The sequence below is a fragment of the Mastigoproctus giganteus genome, chromosome 8 (assembly GCF_048544385.1).
Source record: "Mastigoproctus giganteus isolate SK-2022 chromosome 8, ASM4854438v1, whole genome shotgun sequence".
Lineage (NCBI taxonomy): Eukaryota > Metazoa > Arthropoda > Arachnida > Uropygi > Thelyphonidae > Mastigoproctus > Mastigoproctus giganteus.
The window spans coordinates 138,754,888-138,765,474 of record NC_143582.1 but is presented as its reverse complement, the minus strand read 5'-3'; the positions used below and the strand labels follow the sequence as shown (position 1 = coordinate 138,765,474).

At 36.0% G+C, this 10,587-nt stretch overlaps 1 protein-coding gene across 5 annotated transcripts in view; it reads left to right on the top strand.

Moving 5' to 3' along the window:
* The first annotated feature begins 3,160 nt into the window (after window positions 1-3,160).
* Window positions 3,161-10,587, top strand: part of LOC150081850 (wings apart-like protein homolog) — a 287,626-nt gene continuing 280,199 nt past the window's right edge. For all 5 annotated transcript variants that reach the window (XM_090378945.1, XM_090378944.1, XM_090378942.1 and 2 more), the window contains exon 1: window positions 3,161-3,441. The gene's annotated coding sequence lies outside the window, so the exon portion shown is untranslated. The remainder of the gene's footprint in view (window positions 3,442-10,587) is intronic.

Genomic DNA, 10,587 nt, shown 5'->3' with positions numbered 1-10,587 from the left:
AAAGGTCTTCTAAACAAGCTTCCATCTTATGGTTTGACAACTGTTTTTAGTAATTGGTTATCCAGTTTTATCTCTGATCGCTCACTGAGGGTGATGGTGGATGGTTTTCTGTCTTCTGACTTCTCCACTAATGCCGGTGTCCCCCAAGGTTCATGTCTTTCCCCCACTCTTTTCCCCTTGTATATTAATGACCTTCTTCCATTGACGGGAAATCCTATCCATAGTTTTGCCGATGATAGCCCATTGCATTCCACTTTCCATTTTGAGAAACCTCAAATGGAATTTGAGAAGTTGAAGCTCAATCAAATGGAATTTGAGAAGTTGAAGCTCAATCAGTATCAACTTCTCGAAAATCTGCTACCAATTCCTTGAATGCCGATCTTCAGGTAATTCTCCAGTGTCGGCAAAGACAACTTAGTCCATTTCAACCCTTCCGAAACTCAGTCTTGTCTTATATTTCGCAAAAAGGATTCTTCTGCTCCTATGCTTATCCTTACTGACACTTCGATTTCTAAGCAAAATGATATATCTCTTTTGGGGATTACCATGACTTCCAATCTCTCTTGGCACAAGCACATTACAAATATTGCTTCCTCTGCATCTCAAAAACTTGGGCTTTCTCTTTCGCTCTTAGGGTTACTTTTCTTCCAAACAGCTGCTCACTCTGTATAAATCGCAAATCCGCCCTACCATGGAATATTGTTCCGACATCTGGGGTGGTGCCCCCAAAACCTCTCTCAACCTTCTTGATTCCATTCAGAAGAGGGCAGTTATGTTAATTGATGATTCATCTCTAACAGAGTCTCTCCACTCGCTTTCTCATAGAAGCACTGTTTCTGCTGCATGCCTCTTCTATAGATACTTTTATGGGGACTGTTGTTCTGAATTAGCATTAGTAGAGGGATTTGATGGAAGAAAGCAAGCTTATGCAGCATCAGCCAAAAAAAAAAAAAAAAACCACTTCCACTTCACCCCTCTGTTCGTTCAAAATACCTGTCCAGCTGAGCCTTAAACTTATTTAGGCTATCAACCTCCACGACAAGGGATGGAAGTCTGTTCCACCAACCAACCACCCGCTGGCTAAAGGCAAATTTCCGCATGTCTATCCTACATCTGTCTTTCCTCAATTTGAATTTATGCCCTCTCAGGTGATTATTCTGAGCTAGAGGAAGAATCCCATCAGCATTGAGCATGCTCAAACCATTCAAGGCTTTATACACGTCTATCAGATCACCTCACTGGTGCCTACTCTCCAGACACTGTAATTTGCAAAACTTAAGCCTTTCTTCGTAAGAGCACCCCTTTGTTCCATTCACTAATCTTGTTGCCCTTCTCTGCACTCGTTCCAGCAGCTGTACATCCTTCTTGAAATGAGGCCTCCAGAGCTGTATACAGTACTCTAGGTGTGGCCTGACCATTGCCTTATACAAGGGAATAATCAGCTCTTTATCCCTGCTGGAAAAATTCCTGTATATCATTGACAATACTCCATGAGCTACTCTTGCAGCCCGTCTGCACTGCTCAGAGAACTTCATATCTGCCTGCACAACCACCCCCAAGTCCCTTTCATTCTCTACCACTGTCAGTGTAGTACCACAGAGTTGATACGTTGCTCTGGGGTTGCTGTTTCCCATGTGTAGTACTTTACATTTGTCAATGTTAAACTTCATTTGCCACCTCTCAGACCATCTGCTCAACCTTTTCAGATGCTGTTGCAGCAGCATAGTGTCAGTAGTGTCCTTGACAACCCTGCCAACCTTTGTATCGTCTGCCAACTTGGATATTAAGCTTGATATACCATCATCAATATCATTTATAAATACAGAAAACAATAATGGACCCAACAATGAGCCCTGAGGGACTCCACTAATAACATTAGTCCACAATGAGCAGTGTCTATTGATTACCACTCTCTGTCTTCTCCCCCTCTATAGAAACCAATTATAGAATTGGTTTCTATAATTCCAGCTCTCTCTTTAAAAACAGTCCGAACACGTGCCGCCACCAGCCAACATCCAGTTACGGTCCAACTTCAAACTCACAGAACCAACATTTCATCTTCCTCGTTTATTCATTCAACTGCCGTTTTCTGGAACAACTTTCCTTCATACGTATTTCCTGAAAATTACAATCTACAGAAGTTCAAGTCTAATGTCAACAAATATATTGTTTCGTCTTCTCAACCTCCAAACCCAAGCACGGTACCAAGTATTATAGGTTCTGATACCTCTTGTGTTTGGGGTTTACATAAAAAAAATAAAAAAAACATAAGAACCATCTTGGGCACTTGGTAGCAGTACCTGTCACAACAAGAGGCAAATTTGATTGCTAATCAATTGTCTCAGTTAATTTTTAGGTTATAGTTCTAAAAAAAAAATGCTCATTGGTTGAATTTGGCGTTATTCATTAAAGAATTTCTAAAAAGAAGAGAGAGAAATGTAATAATTTAGAAAAACATTAATAGTTCAGGATATTTGCTGTTATAATAGGGTTTTATGAGCATCGGCGACCAAGGGCATATTGCTCCCTTTATACTGTCTTTAAATTGCGTTTTCTGTTTTACTGGACGAAAAACCCGAGTTTCCGTGAAGAAAAAACATGCTACCGTCGCCAGAGACCGACGACTACCCTCGCCAGAGACTGACTCGGTCCACTGTGTGAAAAAGGTCCATAAAAATATTTCAGTTGACGGGACTAGAAATGAGGACTTTTCCACCCGGTGTGGGAAGGACGGCGATCCTACCAACTTCGTAACGCACAAGGGCCACAACATTTGCATATATCGTATTAACACTATTTCCTGGAATCAGAGTAGAGGGGTTTGTGTCTTTTTTTAGGATGGTGTTCTTTTTATGGTGACGATAAACATTATTTTCTTGGTTCATTAATCACATAAAATCACGACGCACTTGCGTCGTGATTTTATGTGATTATTATGTGATGCTGCACCCTATGCTGAATTAATGAATGCTACTTTTAAACTTCTAGACGGCGCTCTTTGCAACTGCTGTGCTGAAGTTCAATATTTAACTCTAGTGCCACCTATCACTTGTTAGCGCTGAATCAAAGTGTTTTCTTTGCGTCTGATATTTTTCGCATTGCCTTGAAAACAGGAAAAGTGAAAATAATATAATCACGACTTTGGATTGCAGATTGACAAGTGTAGTACAATTTTAGCTACTACAGAGAACATTTGAATTATTAGCAACTAATTTTATGGCATAAATGGTGCATTAAATACGAAATTATTATTTCCTGTCACGCGGAGTGTGTTGTTTACTTCCTGTGGCCACAGGATTCTAGATGAGGTCAGAGTAATGGCGGTTGCAACGTTGACTTTTTGGGTGTTAAAATTTTCTTCAATTAAAATAGGATTGTTCTGATTCTTCCAGTTCGATGTATTATATCTCCGTATTCAGAATCCTTATGTCCTGACATATGGTATGTTGTTTATATATATATATGTCTATATGTATATGTTTGAATTTCTATATAGTGATGTACGCTTTTCTGAGAAATACTTAAATCTTAAAGAAATGAAAAAGTGAAAAAAAGAAAAGAAAAAGAAAAAGGTAACTTTCCTTGTAAGCATTTTCTTTTTAGCTTGTTTATACGAGAGGTGGTTTTAATGTATTCTTTTTTGTTAATACAAGGTGTTTTGTTTTAATTTCATTATGTCACTTGATAAATGTTAGGACTAGGAAAATGAAAGAAAGCCTAACAGAGGTTACAGACCCCACTGAAGTAAACCAGGAATCACTCGACTTGATAACGCCTAATAATTAGCTGTATTTCAAAAGCAGTTGTTTGCTTTTATATGTTTTTAATACATATATTTAAATAATTAAGAGGGACTGAGGGAGAGAGAGAGAGTGTGTGTGTGTGTGTGTGTGTTTATATATATGTCTATATATATATATATATATATATATATATGTAGAGGATATTTATATATATACCTAAGATATTTATTTTTCTTATTGATGTTTCACCTTTTAAAAAAATAATAATAAAATACGTACAATAAACAACTAGAATTGTTTATGTTAGCGGCTATGTCTTCATATATAATTTAGTGAGAAGTTAATTGTAGCATGTGGTTGTTGCAGTAATTGTGTATATTTCTTAATGGTTACGAAGTTTTGCATTAGTGTTGTCATGACAATGGTGTTTTGAAAACTGTACATAGTAGTTTTATCATTGCCAACTGTAACTTATTGTGTATTAAATTAAATACAATTTAACAACGCACATAAAATCACGACACAGATACCACTTAAAACGTACCCCCCCATATAATTGTGTGTGTATATATATATTTAGATATGGATATATGAGTATATATACACGAATATCCACAGTATGTATATATATATATATATATATATGTAGTATTTATATATGTAGTATTTATATATGTGTACACACACACAACAATGGAAAAATAAATAGGTACCTGTAAAATATAAGGTAAATTAAAATGAAATTAAATTAAAAATACATATAGTACTTAATGCTACTGTATAGATCCAGTGATTTTAATTTATCTTTAAGTTGATTTTAACTTATGATTTATCAATGATTTTAACTTATCTTTAAGTTAAAATCATTGATAAATCATAACTTATCTTTAACTTATCTTTAAGTTAAAATCATTGGATCAATAGTATTAAGTACTATTTGTATTATTATTTAATTTTATTTTAATTTACCTTATATTTTACAGGGACCTATTTATTTTTTCCATTGTGCATACACCTGATGTGGTTAGCATTCCATTTATACTCTAATCTACTTAGCCCTTTGGGTATTTCTGAAGTGAAGTGTTTCAAAAGTGAAGAACAAAATTTTGGGACATATTTTAAGCTTAAAAATAAGAAAAATTAAGTGAAATAAATGTGACTGATTATGAATTTTATGAAATTATGACTATTTAAATTTTAAAAAGTTCATGACATTTTGAAAAATTAAAAAATAAGAATAAGCAGCCATATAATTATTTTGATTAACATTTTACTAGGTAAATATCTGCTTATTGCTTTTTACTGTTTTTTGCTATTGAAAACTCCAGTTATTTTTTTTTGTTTAAACCTAGTGGTGGTGGTGGCAACACTCAAAGTTGTAGCAAATACAGTGGTGTCCTCTGCAGGAAGCACTGTATTTGCTATACATACATTTTCATCGTTATTTTCATTTCATTTTCTTTGACACCACTCTATTTGACATATATTTTCTATGTTATTTTTTAATTATGGTTGGAGTATATATTGATGACCAATAGACTGCAACGCTTATTTAATGCAATTTTTTTTAATGAATAATTGAAATATTTAAAAATGTTGTTTTCTTCACATTACTTTCAACTTTTATTAATGCTGCTAGGAAAAAAATAAATAAATAAAAGATATACCCATCCATTATGCATGCATGTTTATGCTTATATTATTAGCATTAGCATTAGTTGAGGCATATGATGCAAAAAAGCAAGCTTATACAGCATTAGCCAAAAAAAAAAAAAACTTTTCCTATTTCACCCATCCGGTCACTCCAAATGGTTGTCTAGTTCAACCTTAAATTTATTTAAGCTATCAGCTTCCACAACAACAGATGGAAGTCTATTCCAGCAGTCAACTACCCGCTGGCTAAAGGCAAACTTCCACACAGCTATTCTACAACTGTCTTTCCTCTATTTGAATCTATGCCCTATGAGGTTCTTAATCTGAGCAAGTGGAAGTATCCCACCAGCATTGGCCTTGCTCAAACCATTCAGGCCTTATACACCTCGATCAGATCATCTCGCAGGTGCCTAGTCTTCAAATGCTGCAACTTGCAGAACTTAAGCCTTTCTTCGTAAGCACACCCCTTTGTTCCTCTCACCAATCTTGTTGCCCTTTTCTGTACTCGTTCTGGCAACTCTACATCCTTCCTAAAATGAAGCCTCCAGATCTGTATACAATACTCAAGGTGTGGCCTGACCATTGCCTTATACAAAGGTATAATCAACTCCATGAGCTGCTCTGGCAGCCCATCTGCACTGCTCAGAGAACTTCATATCTGACTGCACAATTACCCCCCCAGGTCTTTTTCAATCTCCACTCCCTGAATGTAATACCACACAGTCGGTACATTTCTCTTGGGTTACTGCTACCCATATGGAGTACTTAGCATTTATCAATGTTAAACTTCAGTTGCCACTTCTCAGTTCATCTGCCTAACTTAAATCCTATTGCAGTAGCATACTGTCTTTACTGTTATTAACAACCCTGCAAACTTGGACATTAAGCCTGATATACCTTCATCAGTATCATTGATAAATACACAAAACAACAATGGGTCCAGCACTGAACCCTGGGGAACTCCGCTAATAACATTAGTCCACGTAGAGCAGTGTTCATTTATTACCATACTCTGCCTTCTCCCACTCAACCATCCCTTTATCCATTGCAGTAACTTGCCCTTAATGCCATACTGCTCCAATTTGTACAGCTATCTTCCATGTGAAACAGTATCAGAAGCTTTCCTGAAATCCAAGTATATGATATTAAAATTATTTTTTTGCATCCAGTTCCTTTGTGACCACATCGTAGTATCTAATCAAATTGGTCAGACAAGACTTCCCCTTAACAAACCCATGCTGTGTCTGAGCTATTGTTGCTGTCTTGTCTAGGTGATCCTGTATCGCCTGTTTAATCAGTGACTCCATTATTTTCCCTGGAACAGAAGTTAAACTAATAGGTCTATAAGTATTTGTGTCACCCTTTGAACCTCTGTGAATTGGGAATACATTTGCACATCTCCAGTGTATGGGGACCTCCCCTGACTCTAAGGGTGCTCTCATAATTATGGCTAAGGGTTTGCTTGCTTAATTACCTTTCTGCCTCCTTTATTATAACTGGATAGATTCCATCTGCCCCAGGTGCCTTTTTTTATGTTTAACTTCAACAATTTCTCCTCCACTTTGTTCTCAGTTATTATAAAATCACTTAGCTCCCTGTTATAGTTTGATAAACTTCTGGCATTCCCCTCCTTGAATAACTTCTCATGTGTGAATGTAGATGCAAAGTACTCATTCAGTTTATCAGCTACTTGAGCAGGATCATCAATAGTCAAACCATCAGTGTTAAGTGGACCAATCTGATTCATTTAGAGTTTGCATAAGTAAACAACTCTTTGCTGTTTTTCTTTGCATCCTTTGCCAAAGAGCATGTCTATAATAGCATGTTTGATAACTTTTCTTGAAATGCTGTTCCAAGTGGCATTGTGAAGAGTCAGCAAGGTGTTGATAAGTAATATGATGAATGTTAGATTTCTTGTGTAACCAGATCTCAGTTCTGGACAGAGAATTATGCCAAGAATAAGCCTTTTCAGTCCCTTTCCATCTCACTGTGCTCAGTTAATTGAGATCTGGGGATCTGGCTGGCAAGAGCAACTTCTTGAAGTTCTTGTATTCATCAAACTGCTCTGTTACACATTTGGCATGGTATATAATTACATTTCCACCTTCACACATTTTTGCATAATGGCACTGAATACATATGTATGCACACACACATATATAGATATGCTTTGTCATCGTTCATAAATATGGTTGCATTGTCATCTTACATATATAACATGATATGTGTGTAAGGTTACGTATAATACACTTATATAACATGGTATTGGCTGTGTCCTAACACACACACACACACACACACACACACACACACACACACACACACACACACACACACACACACACACACACACACACACACACACACACACACACTTTGAATTAGGAGCAATTGGTTTTTAGTTAGAGCATTATACAGATTAGTTATGTTATTTCTACTTCTAGCTTTATATATAATAGTAAATTTATATTTGCATAGAGTAGTAAATTTTTATATTTATATTTGCATAGAATAGTAAATTTAGCTGACAAACTAAATGAGTATTTTGCATCTACATTCACACATGAGGAGTTATTCAGGGAGGGCAATTCCGGAAGTTTATCAAACTCTGACAGGGAACTAAATGATTTTGCAATAACTGAGAGCAAAGTGGAGGAGAAATTGCTGAAGTTAAACATAAGGAAGGCATCTGAGGTGGATAGGATCCATCCAGTTATATTAGAGGCAGCAAAGAAAGTAAGCTGTCCCTTAGCCATGAATATGAGGGCATCCTTGGATTCAGGGAAGTTCCCCACAGGCTGGAGATGGGAAAATGAGTAATCACAGACCTGTTAGTTTAACTCCTGTTGCGGAGAAAATAATGGAGTTACTGGTTAAAAAAGCATAGCAGGATCATCTAAACAAAACTGCAATTATAGTTCAAACACAGCATAGTTTGTTAAGGGAAAGTCTTGTCTGACCAATTTGATTGGATACTATGATGTGGTCACAAAGGAACTGGATGCAAAAAATAATTTTGATGTCATATACTTGGATTTTAGGAAAGCTTTTGATTCTATTGCACATGGAACACTACTGTACAAATTGGAGCAATATAGCATTAAGGACAAGTTGCTACAATGGATAAAAGTATGGTTGAGTGGTAATCAATGAACACTGCTCTAATGTTATTAATGGAGTACCCCAGTGGTCCAACAATGCGCCCATTGTTGTTTTCTGTATTTATCAAAGGTATATCAGGCTTTCAAATTTATCAAAGGTATATCAAGTCCAAGTTAGTAGACGATACGAAAGTTGGTAGGATTGTTAATGACAGTTTACTACTGCAACAGGATCTAGAAAAGTTGAGCAGATGGGCTGAGAGGAGGCAACTGAAGTTTAACATTGATAAATGCAAAATACACCTAATTCTGTTTTTGCACGAACTTTTTTTACACGAATTTGATTTAACACGAATTCAAAATAAATATTTGATTCTCTTTTTACGCGAGTCATTTTGATTTAACACGATTTCTATGAATTTTTTTTTGCCCAAATTCTACGAAATTTTTTTTATTTGTGGCATATTAGTATCATTTCTATATTACACGCATCAATAGATTGGATAACAGCTAGTGGGTGCATTTTAAAACGCATGCTTTTGTTTACCAATGTATACGTCTAGGTATCTATGAATCATCAACGTTTTTATTGAATTTGGTGCACATCTACGGTATTCGTACATTGTATCTTCGGAAGACATTTAGTAGTAAGCTCTATTTCAAAGTGAAAGAATCTTCAGTGAAATTTCTGCACATATAAATTTATTAATTTTGCCGATAGTCAATAAATTGTAAGTTTACAAATTTTTCATACCTTTTTTTATTAATTATAACTGAGATATTTTTCGTTAGCCCTTATATAATGTCGAATAATTCGCCTATTGCCAAAATGAAAAGGAAAGCGATTTCTTTGGAACTTAAAATTCAAATTTTAGATCGTCTTGCAACTGGACTACGTCTGTAGGAAAGCATTTTGGTGTACATGAAGCTACCGTAAGAACTATTAAGAAAAATGAAGCTGCAATTAGGAAGTCGGTATGTTCTGGAACAAAAGTAAGTGTTAATTCATCATCATATACAAGAGATATTGTCAAGGAAAAAATGGAAAAGGCTCTGGTAATATGGATAGAAGATCAGTCACAAAAAAGAGTACCAGTAGATGGAAATGCCATTAAGCAAACAGCACTAAGAATTTACAGACATATTAAAGAAAAGGAGCCAAGCACTTCATCTCAGTTAAACAGAAAGTACGAATTTTCTGCGAGTACAGGTTGGATGACAGGGTTTCTTAAAAGGAATGCTCTTCATAATATAAAAATTAAAGGTGAAACTACATCTGCAGATGAATCGGCTGCTAAAGTATTCCCGCAGGAACTTGCAAAAATTATGTAGCCAAATCGCAGAAAACTGCTGGTGGTTTTAAGGTAGCTAAGGATCGTGTGACCTTATTATTTTCCTCCAACGCTTCAGGAGATCGTATGTTGAAACCACTGCTGGGAAATCGAGCCCTAAACCCTCGTTCAATGAAAGGTGTAGATATCAATAAACTGCCTGTTCACTGGATGGCAAACAAGAAGGCCTGGGTGACCACTGCTATCTTTACAGAATGGTTCAACAAACGTTTCGTCCCAGAAGTCAGACGTTATATGAATTTGAAAGGTCTCGAATTTAAAGTTCTTCTGATTCTTGACAATGCACCCGGCCATCCTGTCTTGGAACACCCAAACGTACAAATTTTATTTCTGCCACCTAATACTACATCTTTGATACAACCGCTAGACCAAGGTATAACTGCGACAATTAAAACATACTACGTAAAACGAACATTCCAACACATTTTGGACAAACTGAATGATGAAACACTAACAGCCATTGATGTGTGGAAGAAATTCTCAATTATGGATTATCAATCAAGTTGGATTAGCGTTAACTGAATTAAAACCAGCAAATTTAAGTGCGTGTTGGAAAGCGGTTTGGCCACAATGTGTAAAAAGCAAAGATCCCATCATCCCTAATATGACCGAATTTCCCAACATCATTACAATAGCACACAAAATTGGTGAAGGATTCGATGATCTATCGTTTGAAGATATTGATGAATTGTTAACCGACAAAACTCTAAGTGAAGATGAAATATTAGAGGTTGTCCT